Here is a 21135-nt window from a genome sequence, read left to right on the forward strand (position 1 = left end):
AGCCTCAGATGTTTTTCTATACAGAATAGGGCAGGATATTCCTCCCAGAGCCCTGTTCCTAAACAGCTGGAGCCTCAGAGTAGAAGGAAACGTTCTCAGGGCCTAGCTGGGAAAGGAAGATGCAATGTTTTTCTTTATTTTTGGAAATTTAATAAAAAGATTTTTTTTTTAATAATAAAAAGAGGCAATGCTGCTTGTGGGCCTATGGTTGTCAGTTACATTACTGATGGGCTAAATTACTGCTGCAGCTGGACATGGGACCATAGATATGGGATGACTGGGAGACCACATAATGGTTTGCCAGCTGATCAGAATGGAGAGAAACAGTCCAGTTTCCTGAAAATAATGGCAAAGTTCAGGAGCATTGCTAGACTGGGAAGAATTCCTGACTGAAACCCTAAAGAGCTGCTGTCAGTCAGTGTTGACAATACTGAGTTAGATGGGCCAATGGTTTGACTTGGTGTAAGCCATCAGCCTGTTACTAGGTACTTAGTCTTGGGACACAGGCCCATGGCCCCAAAGGGTGTGTGTGGTGGATTGGATCTTGCTAGCACTGTGCTTTACAGCACAGCAATTCAATAAAGACACCCCATCTGGACTTCTGCCTGTGCAATAGGACCGCCTCTCCTCTGTACCCCAAAATCTGTTCTGGAGTTCCCCAAACTCCACAGAGCAGGTTTGGTGGGTATGCACACCAGGAGAGGAGAGGGAGAAGTCCCGTTATGCAGGCAGAAGTCCTTTCACTTTTACCTTCTGTAAAAAAAAGTGTTTTTTTAAAATGTTTTAAATAAGGAGAGGCCAGTAAAGCAGAAAGAGTGCAGTGGTATCTGGCAGAGTGCAGTTCACAGCAGCTCATGCTTCCAGGGACATACTGTCATGGTGGTGGTGGTTGGGAACCTGCATTACTGAACAAAAATAAAAGCATTCAAGCAATCTAAGATGTATTTCTTTTTTTTAAGAATAATTTTTTATTAACCGACCAATCACATCAAATCAAAGCAAATTACATAAATTCCAAATTACACAGCCGAATTATAAATTTTTGTTGGGGGTACCCATATTCCAAGTTCCGAAGGGATCCAATCAACTTCTTGCTTCTTACTGCTATTTTAATGTCCACAAATCTAACCTTATGATGTTCACAGTACTATCCAGTCCTTTCTTATTATTTTTCCACATCTCTTGTTGTTATTTTCATATATTTTTCCTTTCTCTTTGTGACCTCTGATAGTCTCCGCAAGCTGGTTAGAACAGTTTGTAATCCTGCGTGGATATTATTTTTTTTATCCAGTAGCCATATCCAGACGTTTTCCATATAACATCACTTCCATACATCAAAACAGTCTTAGCGTCATTAATCTTCACCAATCTGCCTCCTTTCTCAAAACCTCTGAGGAGATTCACTAGGAATGCAGTCTGAAAACAAATCCGTTCTTCCTCCCGGCTATAAATCCTTTGGCAAGATGGCGACTCCGAATTAATTGCTGCGCCATTCCCAAAAGCTCTTATTGCTTCTCGGTCTCCATAAAGCATACTTTTGGTTAAAGTTTATCTCCACACAGACCTTAATCATCCTGCTTGGGTCAGTTCAACCAACGGTTCTAATGAGGAGGGGTTCTTGTAAATCACATAGAAGGAAAGTAAAAAAGGTCCCCCCCCCCCATTCAGCCCCATTGTCAACATACCCTGCCTTTGGTGTATCTTCATTGTAAAATATTCCTGTTTCTCCAGCCCGTCGTCTTCTTTCGCAGAGGTCACTTAAATTAGCAGACTTCACTCCCCTTCTTCACTTGAAATATGTGCATTTGCTTCTTTTGTAATTAATTATTCCAAATTGCTGCAACTAGTGCGCGATCAGAGACAGCGTCCAGGAGAGCCGAGGTCCACACGGGGGCATTCTGCCTAGGGCCCTCACCCCCTTCTTTCGAATTAGGGGGTGATTTATGGGCACAGCAGGCAAGGGCAGTGTTCCCCATTTCCTTGGGGCAACAAGGGAGGCTGCCTACTCCCATAACAGCCTCTTAATTACCCCGTGTGGGTCGGAGAGATGGTATTGTCAGCCATCTTCCAATGCGCCCCCTAGTGGCCCCCAATCTAAGATGTATTTCAACAAAATCTTACTTGTTGCTAAATTGTTTCAAGGCCAAAGAGCCCAAGCAAATGAGAAGGTGCAAAGGCACAGAAACCTCAGAGTCACAAGCAGTCTGGGAGAAAGGACCTTCCTCGCAGTGAATGACTCTGAGGCTGTGTAAACATACCTGTTACTCTGCAGCCACTGTGCTCCAATACTGGTTTGGGAAGAGCTGTGTACACGACATTCGCCACAATCCCTATCTATCCTGTATCTGTTGTTTCTTATGGTGTGTTTTCCTCCAAACCTGCTTTCATCCAGACTAAGAAAAAGAACAATTAGCTGCATTTTGAGCCAGCAAAGTGGGCACAGCCCGAGTGTTTCACATTCTGCTTCCATTTGTAGCCATCTCTGCCTCAGGGGAACATTAAGGGGTTTGTTACTTGGCCAGGGAGGAAGGAAGAGACAAGACCCAGGCAGGGCAAGCAACCTCCGACCGTGACTCTCTTGAGCATGCAGTCTCCCCCTCCCGTGAGACAAGGTCCCATTTGCATGATTGGGTCCAAGCTGGTGCCAGGGTGTATAAAAAAGGGACAATTGTCTAGGATATTAATGGAGGGGGGCACATTTGGAAGCAAGTCTCTCCCTAATGTGCTGACAGTGTGGGCATTAGCCTAGCTGCTGTACAGAAGCCCCTTGTCTCTGGCTAATTGGATGAAAAGCAATTGAAAGAACTCTTTTCAGCAAAAGAAAAGCAGAGGCTGGCATGCTAAACACACCCACACTGTCCTCCCCCCTTCCTCCAATATTCCATCTAATCCGCCCCTGCTCACTCAAATAGTTCAAATTTCTTTTTTTTCTTGCTAGGGATTGTCCAATCGGCATTTGCGATACGCGGTGCTGTGCATTGCATTATATGTGGCCACCCACACACCCGTGGATCTGTGCCACCCCTGCCTCGGCACCTGTCTCATGAGTTAACCAGTAGAAGAAAAAAAGAGACAATTGTCTTGTGTTTGAATGCATCCGTTCTCTTCTTGGCTGTGCTCCTGGGGCTTAGGTCAGTGGAGCAAGTGTGCTTATAAACAGAGCCCTAATAGAGGAAAGAGAGACTGTGAGGAAAGACACCCAACCAGATAACTGGAAGACAGCAGGGGCTTGGGCGTGAGCAGTGGGAAAGCAGAGAGGCATCTTCTGTAGCTGACCCACATTTGTAGGACTCTGTTTCCCTGAGGACTCACCAAAGCCTGAGGCTGAGCATGGCTCCAGGCTCTTCTTGGGGTCTTCTCTATTTGGGCTGTGCAACATCCTTGGGGCTCCTCTCCTTGCCTCAGCACCCCAGGAAACCTCAAGGCAATGGATGGGTGCAGTTGCTCCTAGACTACCCAAAGAATTACTAATGGCAGCATCTAGCAGGCTGTAGCCAGGGTGCATGGTGTGAGATATGTCTTAGTTACAACCAAAGTGCAACTCTGGCAGCTCCCAGTCTCTCCCTAGGCTCTAACACACTTTGCTTATCTGTGACAAGACATCAATATAGGGCAAAAGAGGCTGGCACAGCAGAGGCCTACAGCAGGGATGCCCGTGGCAACCAATGTAAACCAAACCTAGCATAAGCTTGTTCCTAGCAGTTGCCTAGCAGCATTCCAGCCCATCACCTCTGCATTTGTTTGGCTTTCTGCTTTGCAGATTTATTATCCTTGATGCAGAGAATGGATTCCTAGGCTCCAGCAATCCAAGCCAGTATACACACACTCACACACCCACACACACCTGCACAGCCATGGGATATTGGGCAATTTATATCATGTTGGGAAAGGTGGGAGCAATTAGAAGCGATACACATTTAGAAATCAGATGTGGAATGTGGTGGCCAGATTAGGGACTGGCACTAGCCAACTGAAAACAACAACAACAACAACCCCATAGGGCATAAAAATCCCCCCCAACCCAAATAAGGCTGAGCATGCTCAGTAGCTGTGGAATGCTGAGAATCCATTGAAAATGAGCCCTGGTTGGAAGGAAAAGCTAGCTCAAACGCTGAACAGGAGCACTTGATTTAGAGGTGACAATACATTGCAACATTTTGTTGCAGGTTCCACTTCTTCCTTTTATTTTAAGTGTTGATCTAGCAGCACCAACAGAGCTTATTGTTTGCATGCTGTGGTTAAAGTCCCCAGCTGCCTCATTATTTTTTAAGCGAGCAGAATCTTAATCCACTTTGAAATTCTTAAAATATAGTTGCAAGGAGCAGCGATAGAGCCTGCCCTCTACAGATTATGATCTCCAGTTTCCTAGCCTCCGCTGCCACCCCAACAGAAAACATAATTTTCTCATCCTAGTGCCTTAGCAGTTCTCATCTTTTCCAACAGCACCTATCAATCGAATATGTCTAAATGCTTAAATAAAAAGGACTACTAGGTTATTGTAGGCCTTATGCTCAGGGGAGTTTCAAGGACATGTCCCAATGGTTACCTAGGAATCGGGTCCAGGATCGTAAAACTGTGTTTGTGACATTACCAATCCTTTATTACATCAATGAGAACATCAGGTCTCGTTTCTAAAACAAACACTCATCATTCTGCTTAATTAAAGAATACACAACCAAAACAACTCCCTGATCTTTGGCCCCTAAGTCTGGGAATCAGCTGCATAAATTCAGAGTTTGAGGAAACAATTCGGTTTTGTCCCTTGATGTGGATTTTCTAGCATTCCTGTAAGAAGAGATGACAGCAGGGGTAGCCAATGTTGTGTCCTTCAGGTGTTGCTGGACTACAACTCCCATCATGCTGGCTGGGGCTGATGTGAGTTGTAGTCCAACAACTGGAGTGCACAGTGTTAGATACCCCTGCAGTAAAACCCTGAAGTGGGCTACTTTTACAATACTATTGCAATACTCTTGCTCGGAGAAAAGTTTCCAATTGCAAGGGGATTCTTGTAAGTTCCTGTTCTGGAACACCAACTTACACCAACTAAGGATGGAAGTGGAGGGGGCATGCCTGGTGACGTTGGGAATGGGGCTCATGCACATACCGTATCCCTCTGCACATTTTCGCCCTTGCATATCCAAGCTGAACACCTGCAGAGGGCTAGAGTAAGCTCTGAACCAGAAGAATCCCAGCTGAAATCTCACCTCAGCCACAAGTTCATTAGGTCACTTTAGGCAAGCTACTATCGCTCAGGTACAGCCTCAGATAACAGGATTACAACCAAGATTACTGAGTAAGGCTGGACAAATCTGTCAATTTTGGCTTATCATTTCCCCCCAACCTAAATTCAATGGTCCACTTTTGGGGATTAGTTTGCAGTTAGTATTATTATTTGTAAATCGTGAGAATTTGTCAGCATTTTACTGTGCATTTCTCCCAGTACGCACATCTTTATATGCAATTTATCCTATTATACACATTTTTTTCCAAGCAATTTCCTGAACGTAATGACTCTGTTATATTTTCACTGGTATAACAAATGTTTAAACACACTTTTCTTTAATATACCTATTTTTGGCACACATTACTTAGCATTGCAAAATTCAGAGAGCTGTGTTTTGGGTCAATCATTGTTTTGCGAACCACAGATTAGGCAGCTTCACATAACAAAGTAACCTGAGCCAAATTTCTCCCCATCCCTTTTATTGAGACGACAGCACAAGGTTAAACACTAACATGTGTTTAATAAATGCTAGTTGTCAGGGACAGAATTCGGTGGGGTTGTTGTTTTTTTAAACAGCTCACCATATGGGTCATATCTTTGCCCCCTCACCCACTTCTCTAGTCCAGGGTGTGTGCATGAACCTTGGCAGCAGGAAAACGGAGGCGCCCCCCCCAAGTCTCTTGACTTGAATTCCCTTCCAGTGAGTTCACAACTGCCTGTTCCGTTTAATCTTCCTGACCCACATAGATACTGTCCCTCCTTACTATGATGGGTTGAGATGAGGTCTCGTATAGCAATGATGAATGCAGCGACTCTCAAAACAATCAAATGCACCTCCTGCTCTCTGTGGCATGGGGGGAACTCAAGCAGTATATAGCAAGGGACCAGCCAACCCTTCCTAATTGTTCTATCAGAGTCAAGGCGTTTTTTAAAAGCCTTGGGACAGGGCTGCTGGGATTATCTCCCCTTCTAAAGCATCCATCCCAGCACTGCATTTGTCTCAAGGCTCTCATACTCACATTATAGTCAATTAAACATTTTGTTCAATTAACATTTCTTACGGTCTAGCAATGCAGCTGATTTTTCTTTAAAACTACTTTAATGCTTAGAATTAATGCACAGAAACTGCATGGAAGTATAGGCCTCTTGGGGCTATTAGCCACCATATCTAAATAGACCCACCATGTACATTTGAAAACCAGTTATTAGGGGAGGGCCCTTGTTTCATGCCACCATTACATGCTAGACTAGATTGCACCTTTAGAACAGACCAACCTAGAGTTGGTTGACAGTACTCACTGGAAGGGATTAATATTACTTGGGATGTCCTGGAAATGTTCTGGGTTGTTGGAGAAACACATAGCAATTGGAGTGTCAGGTGTGCTCGTTCAGCATTCCTGGTCTCACAGGCAGCAGGGCTGTCCTTCCGAAGAGCTGATTAGCACTGAGATGGATGCTGTCATCAAGGGGCAGCACTATCTCAGTACGCCTAAGGTTAGCAGACACCTCTGTACAGGAGCCAGGTGAGTAACAACTCGATGGCTGCCTGGACTAGTGAAGCAAACAAGCAGGGGGATAAGGGGTGTTATACATTCCTACCCCCTTGAGGCTTCATCACAGAGCTGTCCTGGTGAACACTATAAAATGAAAAGAATGGAAGTATTGGTGGCTTACACATGTAATTTATTAGTTCTGCTTCTGGTGCTAGCATTAAGTAGCCTCAGTGCAGTTTCTAGGCCTCAAATCCATCTTGAATTGCTCCATTTCTTCCCTGCCTGTGTGATTAAGTGAGAGCAGGCTCTCAAACTTTGTCTTGGTAAGCTTCCCAGAGTCAATATAATAATCTGTTTGAGCCACCTCACCTTTCTCCACAGGAGCCAATAAGATAAAAGCCTTGGCTAGCAATGCTCATTTTCTCCTCAACGCAGCAGCTTCTGTGTTGCATCTCTGGCTACCCTCAGGCTGCCCCTTTAAATACCACATTACTCACTCAGCTTCCATTTCCTTGAGGTGGACAGGCTACTGTTCACACATTATTCCCTTAAAGCACATTCAAAGCATTTCCCCCCTCAAATATTTATGGGCACTGTAGTTTGCTAAGGGTTGCTGTGAACTGTAAGTCTGTGAGGGTAAACTACAATATTCTGCCCAGAATTCTTTGAGGGGCAAAATGTCCTTTAAAGGTGTGTACACAGTCTTACACATACCCTGCAACCATCCCAATTTGAGTGGGAAACTGTGGAATTACAGAAACTATTCCTGTTTCTGATTGGATCCTGGAATGTCCCATTTTTTGGTCCCACACTCTCACATGAACCAAAAGATGCTCCTTGCCCAGGGATCTTTCACAAGCCGTTGCCAATGGCAACAAAGACTTTCCCCACCCTGCCCCCATCAACATGGCAGTGCCCAGGTGCTCGCCTGCCACTTTCCCTCTCTCTATGGTTACCATGGAAGTCTGTGGGTGGGGAATCCTGTGACAGGCTGCTCAGTGCACAGTGATGGCAGTGGGCAAGTGGGTGAGCTGGATGGTGACAGCAGTTGTGAGGGGGACAGCAGAGGAGCCTGAGGACATGGGTGTGTGGGGTAGGGTGGGGGTTGCGGCTGGAATGCAGAGGGAGGGAACTGGGGGGCAAACGTCACCCAGGAGTAAGGGCAGCTGGGAGGTATACCAGTGTCAGAGGTGACACTGTTAGTTTTGCTATGTCAGTTTGCCCAAAACATGACTAGTTAGACCAATAATCTGGTTTTGTGTTTTATTTTCCTTCTGATTATGAATAATTCCTGTCCCCCCCTATTTTATACACCTCTTAAATGACTGTACTGATTTCTGTATACACTTGAGGGCTGTTTGTGGAATGCTCCCGGCTTAAAGTACCTGGGAGATCAGGAGATTTGATAGGCTGAAGTTGCCAGTTAGGAGACTCGGACCTTGCTGGCAGCCCCGCTACACCTGAGCAGACCACTGTAAGGCAGTGGGGAATCCTGCACCCCTTGCCCTTGGTCACAGATAAGCAAGTTGTGGCAAGAGGAGATAAGTAGGACAAGCCACCCATTGCTAGTGAGCTACTCTACTGGGTTGGATCTGGGGTGAGATGTCATTGTCCTTCACAGCTTCAACATCTTCTTCTTCCTTTGCAGCAGCTTCACAAAAGCAGCCTGCTTCTGCTCACTGTCTCCCAGGGATTAATTAAGAATGAGCAGTTTATTGTCTACCTCCTTAGCTTCTCTTCAGCATAGTAGGTAGAAGTTTTCTTAGCAATCCCCAGTGGGCTTTATAAGCAGAGCAATGCAAAGCTCTGCCTGAGGCATGACCGGAAGGTGTTTTGGGACACAGGCACCAAAATATAACCGGAGCCTTCTCCTCCCTCCAAGTGTATAGAGTGCATGTACTCATCATTGGTGGAACAGACACCGGAAGTCCAATGTGGGAAATCTCAAGGGATCTTTCTGGGATCCCCGGCATCAGCCTCGGCTGCTCTCTTGGGTTTTTCTTTTTCCCCTTTCTTTTGCTGCTTTGTTGGCACGGCAGCTGCTTGCCTGCCCAACTTGGCACAGTCACCCAGGACTTTGGCAAAGGAGCAGGCAGCTGCTGAATGAGGCAGCAGAGACAGTTCAAAATCAACTAATTAGTCCATGAGTTTGCTTTTGTGTTCAACATCCCCAGCTCTTTGAAATACTTCGTGGTTTCAGGGTTTGGCCTGAGTAGGAAAAAGGGGAGTGGGTGGAAAAGGAAATGGTTAACAAAGCAAAGGAGGAAGGAGATGTGCATCACATAATCCGCTGTCAATAAAGTGTTAATGGGCTCAGCAGGATCTGTTGCCACACTAGCCACTGCTTCCCTGGATAGGTTGGAGCCTCTCTCTTTTTCTTTCTGACTTTTCATCTCCTCTTTTTGCTCCATGTATTCAGATGGTGAGCTTCTGGGAAAAGGAGACTATGAAGTGGGGAGGGTTCATCCTGGCAACAGCGTGCCAAGAAAAATGGAGTTCCAAATTAATTTTGTGTGCTTATGGGATAACCGAGCACTGCAGTCTTCTCCATAGATGAATCCCTGCCAGAGAGAGATCTAGAAGAGCATGGGGCTTAATCTGAGCCAGTGCTTAGCTGCAGAACATGCCAGGCCCGTGACTTGGAATACGTGAAGTGATAATTAAAAGTGAATGTGTCTGACTATGGGAAGACTAGAGTGCTCTTTCTTCACTGCAAAGATATCCTAACAGTCTCTCTTGTGTTTGGGACTGGAGTACCAGGTCCAAAGACATTGCTCTCATTTTATACAGTGGTACCTCGGGTTAAGTACTTAATTCGTTCCGGAGGTCTGTTCTTAACATGAAACTGTTCTTAACCTGAAGCACCACTTTAGCTAATGCTGCTGTGCTGCCGGAGCATGATTTTTGTTCTCATCCTGGAGCAAAGTTCTTAACCTGAAGCACTATTTCTGGGTTAGCGGAGTATGTAACCTGAAGTGTATGTAACCCGAGGTACCACTGTATATGGAAACAAAGCACCAAGAAAAAACAAACTTCCCAAATAAAAGGTGCTTGTAAAAGAAACATTGTGTGTAAATTTGATCAGAGACCTCCTACTCCGGGAAACAAAGTGATACATCTAAGTTAATCAGTGACAGAGGAAACACTTGGGGATAGAACAGAGTTTTAATCCCAGTTTGCTCCTAAAAGGCTCACTGTATGCATGATATTTTCAAAGGAATTAAGATTTTTAAGGCTTTTTTGGGGGGGGGTAAGGCTAAGCACCCAGTGGGATGCGGGTGGCGCTGTGGGTTAAACCACAGAGCCTAGGGCTTGCCAATCAGAAGGTCGGCGGTTCAAATCCCCGCTACAGGGTGAGCTCCCATTGCTCAGTCCCTGCTCCTGCCAACCTAGCAGTTCGAAAGCACATCAAAGTGCAAGTAGATAAATAGGTACCGCTCCGGCGGGAAGGTAAACGGCATTTCCGTGCGCTGCTCTGGTTCGCCAGAAGCGGCTTAGTCATGCTGGCCACATGACCCGGAAGCTGTACGCCGGCTCCCTTGGCCAATAAAGCGAGATGAGCGCCGCAACCCCAGAAGTGACAGGAAGAGACTCAGCAAGTCCATACCAATTGCCAAAGGCAGGTGTCTAAGTACAGGCAAGTAAAAACTATCATGAGATTGCATTGTGGATAGCAGCAAGGGTGTACATAGTTTTCTGTTTTTTAACTCAACCAATCATATTTTTATTGGAATTTTTCAGTATAGTAAGATATAACATAGATGACAGCAAGTCATCCAGGATAAAGCATCATGGGTTACATCAAAACCTATGCAGCATACACAGAAAAATGTTGAATATAATAAATGGATATACCGTAGGAATATAAAGAAATAACGCAAAAGAAAAAATTATATGTAAGGAGCATTACATAAAGATGTAGGCATAATTATGCCAAGCCAACCATTTGGATTAGAAACATAAACTGTTTCGAGGTTTTTCTTTACAGTCAAGAGGTATATAAATTTTATGAAACAAATAGTAATAATAAAAGAGGGTATGTCAATAAAAAAATATTATTATACATCATGTTCAATGGACATGTCACAAGTAAACGTATGTTGCACAATTAAATGAAATAATGTAGGGAAATAACCATATAACATATTTAGCTTAGGATATATTTACATATATCCTAACACAACCTTGATGACACAACCTTGATGGCAGAAAGTGAGGAGGAATTAAAGAACCTTTTACTGAGGGTGAAAGAGGAGAGCGCAAAATACGGTTCGAAGCTCAACATCAAAAAAACCAAGATCATGGCCACTGGTCCCATCACCTCCTGGCAAATAGAAGGGGAAGAAATGGAGGCAGTGAGAGATTTTACTTTATTGGGCTCCATGATCACTGCAGATGGTGACAGCAGCCACGAAATTAAAAGACTCCTGCAACTTGGGAGAAAAGCAATGACAAACCTAGACAGCATCTTAAAAAGTAGAGACATCACCTTGCCAACAAAGGTCCGTATAGTAAAAGCTATGGTTTTCCCAGTAGTGATGTATGGAAGTGAGAGCTGGACCATAAAGAAGGCTGATCGCCGAAGAATTGATGCTTTTGAATTATGGTGCTGGAGGAGACTCTTGAGAGTCCCATGGACTGCAAGAAGATCAAACCTCTCCATTCTTAAGGAAATCAGCCCTGAGTGCTCACTGGAAGACAGATCGTGAAGCTGAGGCTCCAATACTTTGGCCACCTCATGAGAAGAGAAGACTCCCTGGAAAAGACCCTGATGTTGGGAAAGATGGAGGGCACAAGGAGAAGGGGACGGCAGAGGACAAGATGGCTGGATGGTGTTCTCGAAGCTACCAGCATGAGTTTGACCAAATTGCGGGAGGCAGTGGAGGACAGAAGTGCCTGGCGTGCTCTGGTCCATGGGTTCAAGAAGAGTCAGACACGACTATACGACTAAACAACAACAACATATTTACATAAAGATGTGTATGCTGTTGGAGGGTCCCAGTCATGTTCTTTGTTTGAGAAGCATCTGGTAAAACAAAATCATTTTGTATGAAATAAGTTGCCATTTTTGGTTTGCTAGAATTTCCCTTTCCCTTAATTGTTGCATTAATTTTTCCATTAAATGGTGCACAAAGCTTCTTGCCCCTGGCCAGGCTGAGTCTAGGCCATTTTAAAGCAACTGGGCTCTGGATAGCAGCTATTGTGGGAGGAAGGAGTGTTGTTTATGTGTTCGTGCATGAGTCTGCTTGCCTGCATGTGTGCACACACTCTGTGGTGAGGGGAGGAGTTAATGAATGAAACCACTTACAGATTCTTGGAACACCATCTCCAAATACTTGTGGGAGTTCCCAATGAAAGTCCCACATGATTGGGTGTCTCTCCTCCCTGATTCCCTGTATGAAACTTGGCTTGGCTACAGCAAGAAGCAGGAAGTGTTTATATCAGCAAATTGTATCCAGCAGGGAGGTCAAGTCCTCTTGGTGGCAACTTTCCAGACTGACAGCAGAAGGTCCATCCTTCATATGGAAGCCATTTCCACCCTTTAGCTAGAATGAGGGGATCTTTACATTGCTTCCAGGCTTTGTTTAGTTTAAAATGAAAACCTCTTTGCATCTTAGTATTCCTTGCTCTCGAGAAAATCCAGTGTTTACAGTAAGGGTTTCACCCAGAAACCGTACCTATCTTCCATACCCAGAAACTGTACCTATCTTCAGGGTAGACCCATTGAAACCTATGAACTTAAGTGACTTCTCCATTCATTTCAATGGGTCTGCTCTAAGTACAACTTCATCCAATACCTAAACGTTCTACAGCAATAGGAAAGGATGCAACCATTGCACCTCCTATGCTGATCTTCCATGGGCTACCTTCCTTCCACCCTTACTTTGGAGCAAAGGTTAGGTTTTTCTGGTGTCTACAGCAAGTGGGGAAGAACAATGGATAAAAGAAGAAGAAGAGTTTGGATTTGATATCCCACTTTATCACTACCTGAAGGAGTCTCAAAGCGGCTAACATTCGCCTTTCCCTTCCTCCCCCACAACAAACACTCTTGTGAGGTGAGTGGGGCTGAGAGATTTCAGAGAAGCGTGACTAGCCCAAGGTCACCCAGCAGCTGCATGTGGAGGAGCAAGGACGCGAACCTGGTTCACCAGATTACAAGTCTACCATTCTTAACCACTACACCACACTGGACTAGTTGAGGAATGGGGTGAGATATGCAAGAAGCTGCAGCTTTCTTGGTTACCTTGGACCGTTTAAACTTTTAAACTGGGCTAAGGGCTGGCACCGACTCAAGTAAAAGAGGTGTATCTATGCAATATTTTCATTGTATGAGTAATGAAACTTGCAGGATGTGGCAGGGGTTTGATGCTTGGTTGGAGGGCACCGCTGGGTTCTCTTAATTGCATGGCATGATTAGATGGAGTTTGTATTTTGCTTCAGATGTTTCGGTCCAGGCCATTGTTCGTCAGCTTTCCACTCTCTTTTCTCCCCTTTTGCTAGTAATTAACCCACTTCACATGTCACTAACCTGAGGCTGCAGTAATCCCAGATTGTGGAAATAAAATTATAAGATTAGATTGCTGAACCAGGATGCTTTAAGAAGATGATCAGCAGGGACCTAACAAACCTCATTAGTAAGTTGGGAGAGAGAGAGAGAGAGAGAGAGAGAGAGAGAGAGAGAGAGGGGGAGAGAGAGAGGTGGCTTGTTCACACTTCTGCTCCTCCTGTGCCTAGAAAGCACTGGTCTGAGCTGTTTTTCTGCTTGATCTGTGCTTTCTAGGCATGAGCCCGGACAGTTTTCCCCTTGCCCCATTGAAAGCCCATTCTTTAGTGCCAAATGGGAGCAAATGTCAATCTAGAGAAAACCCAATTTGCCGTTTGTTCTGATTGAGTGCTAAAGAGCAGTTTCCCCCATGAGAAAGCAGTGGGACAAGGGGTAAGGCCTCTGTGTGTGAAAACAGTAGCAGCAATAGTGATCACATCAACACCACCCATTAAAAAACACTCTTATACCACTTTAAACCCAAAGAAGCCTGGGAACTGTAGTTTCTCAAGGGTGCTGGGAACTGTAGCTCAGTGAGGGGTCTCCTCCCTACTCCCAACTCTTAATGTGGTATAAGAGCTTTAAAGAAATGGTGCGGATGTGACCTCCATTGCTTGTTGCTGCTTATCTTCTGGGCTGATTTATTAACTATTAAATCGATATTATATCCCATTACTTCCTCCAGCAAATCTTAGGACTCCTTTGCAAATCCATTTGTGGTCTTATTTTGCCCGCACAGTGCTTTCTAACATGCAACCTGCCCAGGCCAGCCCTACAGGAAGGTGAGAAAACAACCTCATGTGGTAGATGCTGGGGGTCAGGTCGGAGTACAGAGTTGTGTGTGGCACACAGCGTCCCCTGCGTCTAAGGAACCTGCTGCTCTCAGATTTAGTGGGGACACTTTACATTGCCAGTACTGAAACAAGATCCAATTGCCAGCTGACTTGTGTACATGGGATGGTGAGGGTGAGGGTGGGGTGGGGCCGCCATCTTGTTCTTTGCCTTGGGAGCACAATGTATTGGGCTGACCCTGCAGTCCAGACACATGTTCTGAGAACATGATTTCAACAAAAATTAATTGCCAGGTGAGATACCAGAAACAGAACAAGCCAAAGTGGCAGGAATAGAATTTCTCTTAGGATTTTCTTTACATTTTTTGAGAATCGAGTGCAGCTGGGGGAGGTCTCCAGGCACGCCTTTTCCTGGGCTCACTGACATTGTCAAACTGTCATGGTTTGGGGCAGGTATTCCAAATGAACAGGCCATTCTAACATGAACATTTTTTTTATTTAACCAGATTTCTATTCCACTTAATCAAGAACAAACGCTCTAAGCCCTTTTCATAAACCAATAAGAAATGTTCATAATAAAAAACTGATAAAACCAAATTTCCAAAAAAAGAAAACATAAATTTTATCAAGCTATACATAAAAGCAATAGTTTTAGAACAAATGTACAGAATAACATTACATGTTTCTGTAAACTTGCCTAAACAAAAGAATTTTTAGCAGGCACCAGAAAAAATACAGTGAAGGCGCCTGTCTAATATTAATCCTTTATGGAAATCATTTTGGAGTAGGAAATTCATGCCATCTGTGTGTATTTAACTTTGTGCTAGTTTGCACACATGCTGGGAAGCTGCAACCAATTGTGGCTCACCCAGCCTGCACATGGACACGAAGGAAACTATACATGGTTTCCTTGTAACACATTGGGGTCTGGATGTGGGTGGTGTTATATGTATTACAGACCCTCCAAGTGTCCCTATTTTCCAGGGACATCCCTGATTTAGAGAAGCCACCCCGGATTCTGATTTGATCCCAGAATGTCCCACTCTTCCTTAGGATGTCCTGATTTCAATTGGAGAAATGTTGGAGGTTATGGCGTTATCTGACCCCCAAACCATCTGAAGGCAATCCTGTACAGGGATTTTTTTAATGTTTAATGTTTTATTATATATTTTGGAAGCTGCCCAGAGTGACTGGGGTAACCCAGTAAGATGTGTGGGGTATAAATAGTAAAATTATCACTATGGAATGGTACGTCCCTATTTTCATTGGAGAAATATTGGAGGGTATGGTATTATGGTACATGTGCAGCATGCAGGAACCGCAAAGCAGCTCTCTCCCCCTCCCTCTCTCTCTAAAAAGACATCCTTCAGTCATGTGATCCTGCTCATGGAGCTCTCCAGGGAGGCAGTTTCAAAGTACAGTGGTACCTCGGGTTACATTCGCTTCAGGTTACAGACTCTGCTAACCCAGAAATAGTACCTTGGGTTAAGAACTTTGCTTCAGGATGAGAACAGAAATCATGCTCTGGCGGCGCGGTGGCAGTGGGAGGCCCCATTAGCTAAAGTGGTGCTTCAGGTTAAGAACAGTTTCAGGTTAAGAATGGACCTCCAGAACGAATTAAGTACTTAACCCGAGGTACCACTGTAATTGGGCAGTAGGGGAGGGGGGAGCCGGGAAGGATGTTGAGGATGAAGAAACTACTGAGACAAAAGGAGTAGGTGACAGGAGAAAGTGAGTTTAGGGCAGTGCAAGCTGACCAATTAGGGCAAATGGGACACTGCCCCACCAAGCTCAGTCTGTTGGCCAGATGGCTTTCACCTGCCTGCCTTGTTACTTAAAATCAGATGGTCATGTTGCAATTGATTTGTAAGGAAACCGAGGAGGCGTGATAATCCAGGGTATGTCTATCAGTATATCCAGTACTTTTTTTTTCTTAAAAAATGTTTAAGGGTACTCTCATTTTGACTCAAGAAAATCACCATTTTATAGTTCAAATTGGGGAAAATAAATACAGTAAATGGACAAAAGTGTAAAGATTCACAAAATGTTTAGGGGTATGCATCCCCCTGTGTTCCCCCCAGAAAAAAGCACTGAACATATGTCCCTCTGTACAGTCAGCTACTTTCCCCCAGGATACACCATATAATTTGTTTTCTTCCCCAAACAGCATTCATTTTCATTACAATTTGCATTTTGCAAATGAAAATGCACTGCCATTATGTCTGTCTGAGACAATGTAGTAGCTCAGCAAGGCAGGAGGCTCTTTCAAGGTGTAGGCATTTTTATATTAACATTTTTTAAGGTTAATAACAGTGCATATCTCTGAAGGGCAATCAGCCCAGAATTTTTTTTCACAGGCCTGGGTCTTCAAGTAATGATGGCTTTAGCCAGGGAAAATTCTTCTAATGTATAATTATCAAAGATCCTTCAACAATCCAAGCAGTGAATGGGTCCTCAAAGGGCTTTTAGTCGGTTTTAGAAACATTACAATTCCTCTTCATTTCATAAGACCTACTTCTGAGTTGTGAATGTGCCACAACTTATTGAAGGTAATTATTTGTCACCTCCTGAAATTTGCACGTCATTAATGAAATGTGAGTTAGCAATTTGCTCCTTCTCTTGATTCCATAGAGAGGCAGACACCAGCGCTTGATAGGTTAATGGCCTGGATCACAGATCTGGAGAGAGAAGGGCTGTCATGGAGTTTTTTCTTTTTTAACTTCATGGATATTGGGAAGAAACAGGAGCCTTTTAAGGATGCCAAGTACAACCTCCTGACCCACACGTCCCTACAAGCATGCATTTATGAGGAGCTTCCTGGGGCTCCTAATGCAAAACACTGGGATAAATTCAAGAAGTCTCACCCCAAACATTAAGGGGGAGGAAAAAACTTTTTCTTCATCCGTCACCTCAATTAAAAGCTCCCTGTTTATTTGTCACAGGCAGCTCAGCCCATTTGGGATTTGGAAAGAAGCAGCAAACAGAGCAGTGAGTCTGGATTAGGCTGTTAAAAATAACCTTGCATTTCGCTCTCCCCACATTCCTGTAAGATGCTTAGGACAGGAAAAGCAGACTTAGAAACCAATCCCTTGCATTTAATAACCACTGCATGGGGAAGGCGGGGGCACTGGTGAACGATTTACGGCTGAGAGTTGGGATGGCAAGATTCCTCCTTGGCTTTGGTTCCCATGAAGTTTTATGAACCTTGCGTCTTTGTGCTTGTGACCTCGGTTAGATTGTGAAGATGTCATTGGGGCATGAGACAGGCAGTGGGAGGAAGTTTTATAACTTCACAGGACTTTCCCCCTGAGATCAAACCATGGATGGGGAAATAAGACTCAGGCATCCAACATTTATGGGAAATCATTCCCATTTGAAAATGCATGCTTCTAAGACAGCTGTTAAGGTCTGTGCTCACAAACTCCCTCCAATAAACCCCACGTACTATGATAATATTACCATCTGAAAGTTCGTCTGCCTCGGTTTCAGGAGACATTACTTCTGACCAAGCTAGGGGGTAGGGGAGACAGACATGCCCTTTCCAAGAAGAACCCCCATTCATTAGCTCCTATGGCAACAAATCACAGGACCTGTTGGGCAGTTTGACCGCTTAAGCAGTCTCTTTTTGCAAATAGAGTCACAGGGCTGAAGACACCCCCAACCCATTTAGCCCAATCCCAATCACACAACAATAGTGTTGAGCTCTAGAGTTGGAGATAGGGATTTGAACATAAGAAGAACCTGCTGGATCAACCAAAGGTCTATCTAATTCAGCATCTTGTTTCCCACACTTGCCAACCAGATGTCTATAAGAAATCCACAAGCAGGATGTAAGGCCAACTGCACTGTCCCCATGTGTAATCCCCAGCAACTGGTATTCAGAGGCATCCTGCCCCTGTATCTGGAGGTATCATATAGTCATTGTGACCAGGAGCCATTCGTAACCTTTTTGCTCCATGACTTTGTCTAACACCCTTTTAAAACCATCTAAGTTGATGGCCCTCATTGCCTCATCTTGTGGAAACAAGCTCCATTAGTAACTATGCACTGGCTTTGTTCGCACATAACAAAACCATGGTTAGGCATGTATGAGTAAATCTGCTGGTGCAACTAGAAAAATGTGGACACTGTGCTCCTCCCATGCGCTTGATGCACTAGCCAGAGCTAATACAAAGTTTGGCTTGGCATTATGTGTAAACTCAAGCATATGGTTTGTCTCCCCCAAACAAGTCATGATAAGTAAGCCCAAAACAAACCTTGTTTACAATTGGTTGCTTGTTTGGAGTGAGACAAACCACAAGCCCAGATTGGTACACAATACTAATCCAAACCATGGGTCCCTATAATGCTGTAGGTACAAGAGTTGGGGAAGAATAAGGCAGCCTTGATTTTCAAACTGCACACCAGCAACCTTAGTCATTTACACTTACCCATGGTTTGGCTTAGTATCACATGTGAACCAGGTCAGAGTGTTTGAGGAATTTGATCTTTGTGGATTCTGATTTGAACAAACATGAGCTGCACCTCACAAACTATTGTTTGGACTAAGTTTGCTTTTCTTGAACATTCTAGTGTCATTATCAACTTTTTTTAAAAAAAAAACTTTTTAAAATGAGAGAAAAAACACTGAGAAATGCATATTGAGATTTTTTTTTTAAAAAACTGTTTAAATATGAATTTAAAAAATATTCAGATTATTAATGCAGAAACATCATGGAATGGACTTAAGAATGAACACAGACAAAAGTTATATGGATGGGAATAGACCATTGGTAGCTGGATTGGGTAAAGCTCAGCCCTGTGTGCATATTTTCAGCCTCTAAGCTCAGTCTATTTGTTTGGCATCTGGAACATGTGTTTTCTCTGAAGCTGATGACTTATTCCTAGTGCAGGCCTGCCACCTTCTGGAGAACACTAGCCTTTCAGCTTGTCTTATCAGGTATACAGTACACAGACAGAATACCAGTCAGGCTGACCTACTATGCACAGGGGGGAAATGTGATTTGGAGTAGCCCTTGGTGAGAAGCAGGGATTCAACATACCTGGTGCAGAGAGCAGATTTTTGCTTTGCCACCTGAGGTCATGATAGCAGCTGCATCTTGAACATGATCACTGTTACACTGGACCAGAAAGAGGCCCATCAATTCTAATAATAATTGCCAGCAGCAAATGTGGGTTGATTCACACAGCGCTTGGGCGCATGCTTTGCTGCATATCTTTCCCCCCATTCATTTATATCTTTACCCAACCTGATCTCAATAGTTCCAAGTAGGCGACAACACATTTAAAATATGAATACATATGAAATACTAAATGAAATAGAGAAAAGCAAACCTCTAGCCATGAACATCAATGGAGACAGAGTTTACAGCCCTATCAGGGGCAGCCCCTGCTCTAATATGTTGTTTCAGGACTCTCTACATTTAGGTTCTATACCTTTCAGGGGCGTAGCCAAGGGGGGGCAGGGAGGAACAGCTGCCCCTCCAAGTCAATAAAAATAAATAAAAATACATAGCTAACTGCCTCCCCTAAAAAAGATCCTAGCTACACCCATGATACCTTTAGGTGTCTCTTGACTGCTTTGGGTGAAGTTACAATGCTGCTGAAACTGGCAACATGTCACCATTTTAGCACCCAAAATCTGTGGCCTTGCTCTGCTTAATTGTAGGACTGGTTCTGAACGTCACTAAGAAGCCACCAATATCTAGCGAACCACAAGTGTTTATGTGCGTTGACTAATGGGCTGCACAAAGAATTCCTGTAGTGATACAAAATGGCCACAAGGGACCGACTTCACATATTCCAGACACGATCTGTAATTACAGAGCCTTGCAGACCTGGACTTAGAAAACAGTAAACTTACATTCCACATAATTCAAATACAACTGTTGATATACAGCTCTCCGTTAATAGCACCTGCTATTTTTTATTATTATAAAAAGATCATGCCTTTCCAGTATTGCCTAGTTTGGCTTTTGAGAATGGCTTGAGCCTTCAGTCTCACCATCATCAAATGGATAGACTGGACAATTTATCTGTGCTTTGAGAAGCACCCTCTGTTGAGCAATCCAGGAATGAGAAACCCTTTTCAGCCTGAGGACTTTCTTCCCTTCTGGGTAACCATCTGAAGCAGTGCTTTTCTTCAAGAAAAAAAAGGTGCCTGTACTGTGTACCCTTGAGTACCCCCAGGGGAAAAAAGCACTGATCTGAGGGCTACATACCCAGTAGTGGTCAAGGCCAGTGGCAAAAGTGAGTGGAGCAACAAATGTAAAATTTGCCTTGTAGACTGGTTTCTATGCACACTCACATAGCCCTCCATCCAGACAAGCAAGAGGTGTGATCAGAGTTCAAGGACATGTTCCAGGCAGGAATAATGTATGGGGTGTGAAGCTGGGATAGTGAGATGTGGAGCAGAACCTGGGGAAGAAGGCATGTGGCCTGGAGAAAGCTCTAAGGCAGGCTTCCTCAACCTTGGCCCTCCAGATGTTTTTGGCCTACAACTCCCATGATCCCTAGCTAACAGGACCAGTGGGCAGGGGTGATGGGAATTGTAGTCTCAAAACTTCTGGAGGGCTGAGGTTGAGGAAGCCTGCTCTAAGGGCCAAATAGAAAAGCCACATTTTGCCCCAAGCCTAAGGTTCACCACCCTGCTTTATGATTTACGATAAAGTGGCAACTTCATAAAATATACTATTTGCCATAGAAGGAATGAATGGTTGGTTCTTTTTGTTGTAAGGTCTCAAGTCTTAAAGATGAACCATTTGCTCATCCATTTCATTAGGGAAAATGGTGACGATGGGGGTATGGAATTTTCAAGGGTTTTAATCAGTGCTTTCTTTTTATCAGTGCTATTTTTCTAGAAAAAGAGGTACCGGAACTCACCATCAACCCCTCTTAGAATGGCAATGGCTGAAAAAAAGCCCTGATTTTAATACTCTGAAATGGCATTAAAATGAAGGTTTCTTTGCTCTGCACAGCCTGAGACTTAAGCATAGCTACCTGGTTTTACCTATCCAGAATCCAGCTGCTTTGTGAGGATATGAATAATGTGTCATGCTAAAGCGTCAGTGGCAGCACTTCACA

This window comes from Podarcis pityusensis (genome assembly GCF_964106645.2).
Source record: "Podarcis pityusensis genome assembly, chromosome: 6".
Classification (NCBI taxonomy): domain Eukaryota; kingdom Metazoa; phylum Chordata; class Lepidosauria; order Squamata; family Lacertidae; genus Podarcis; species Podarcis pityusensis.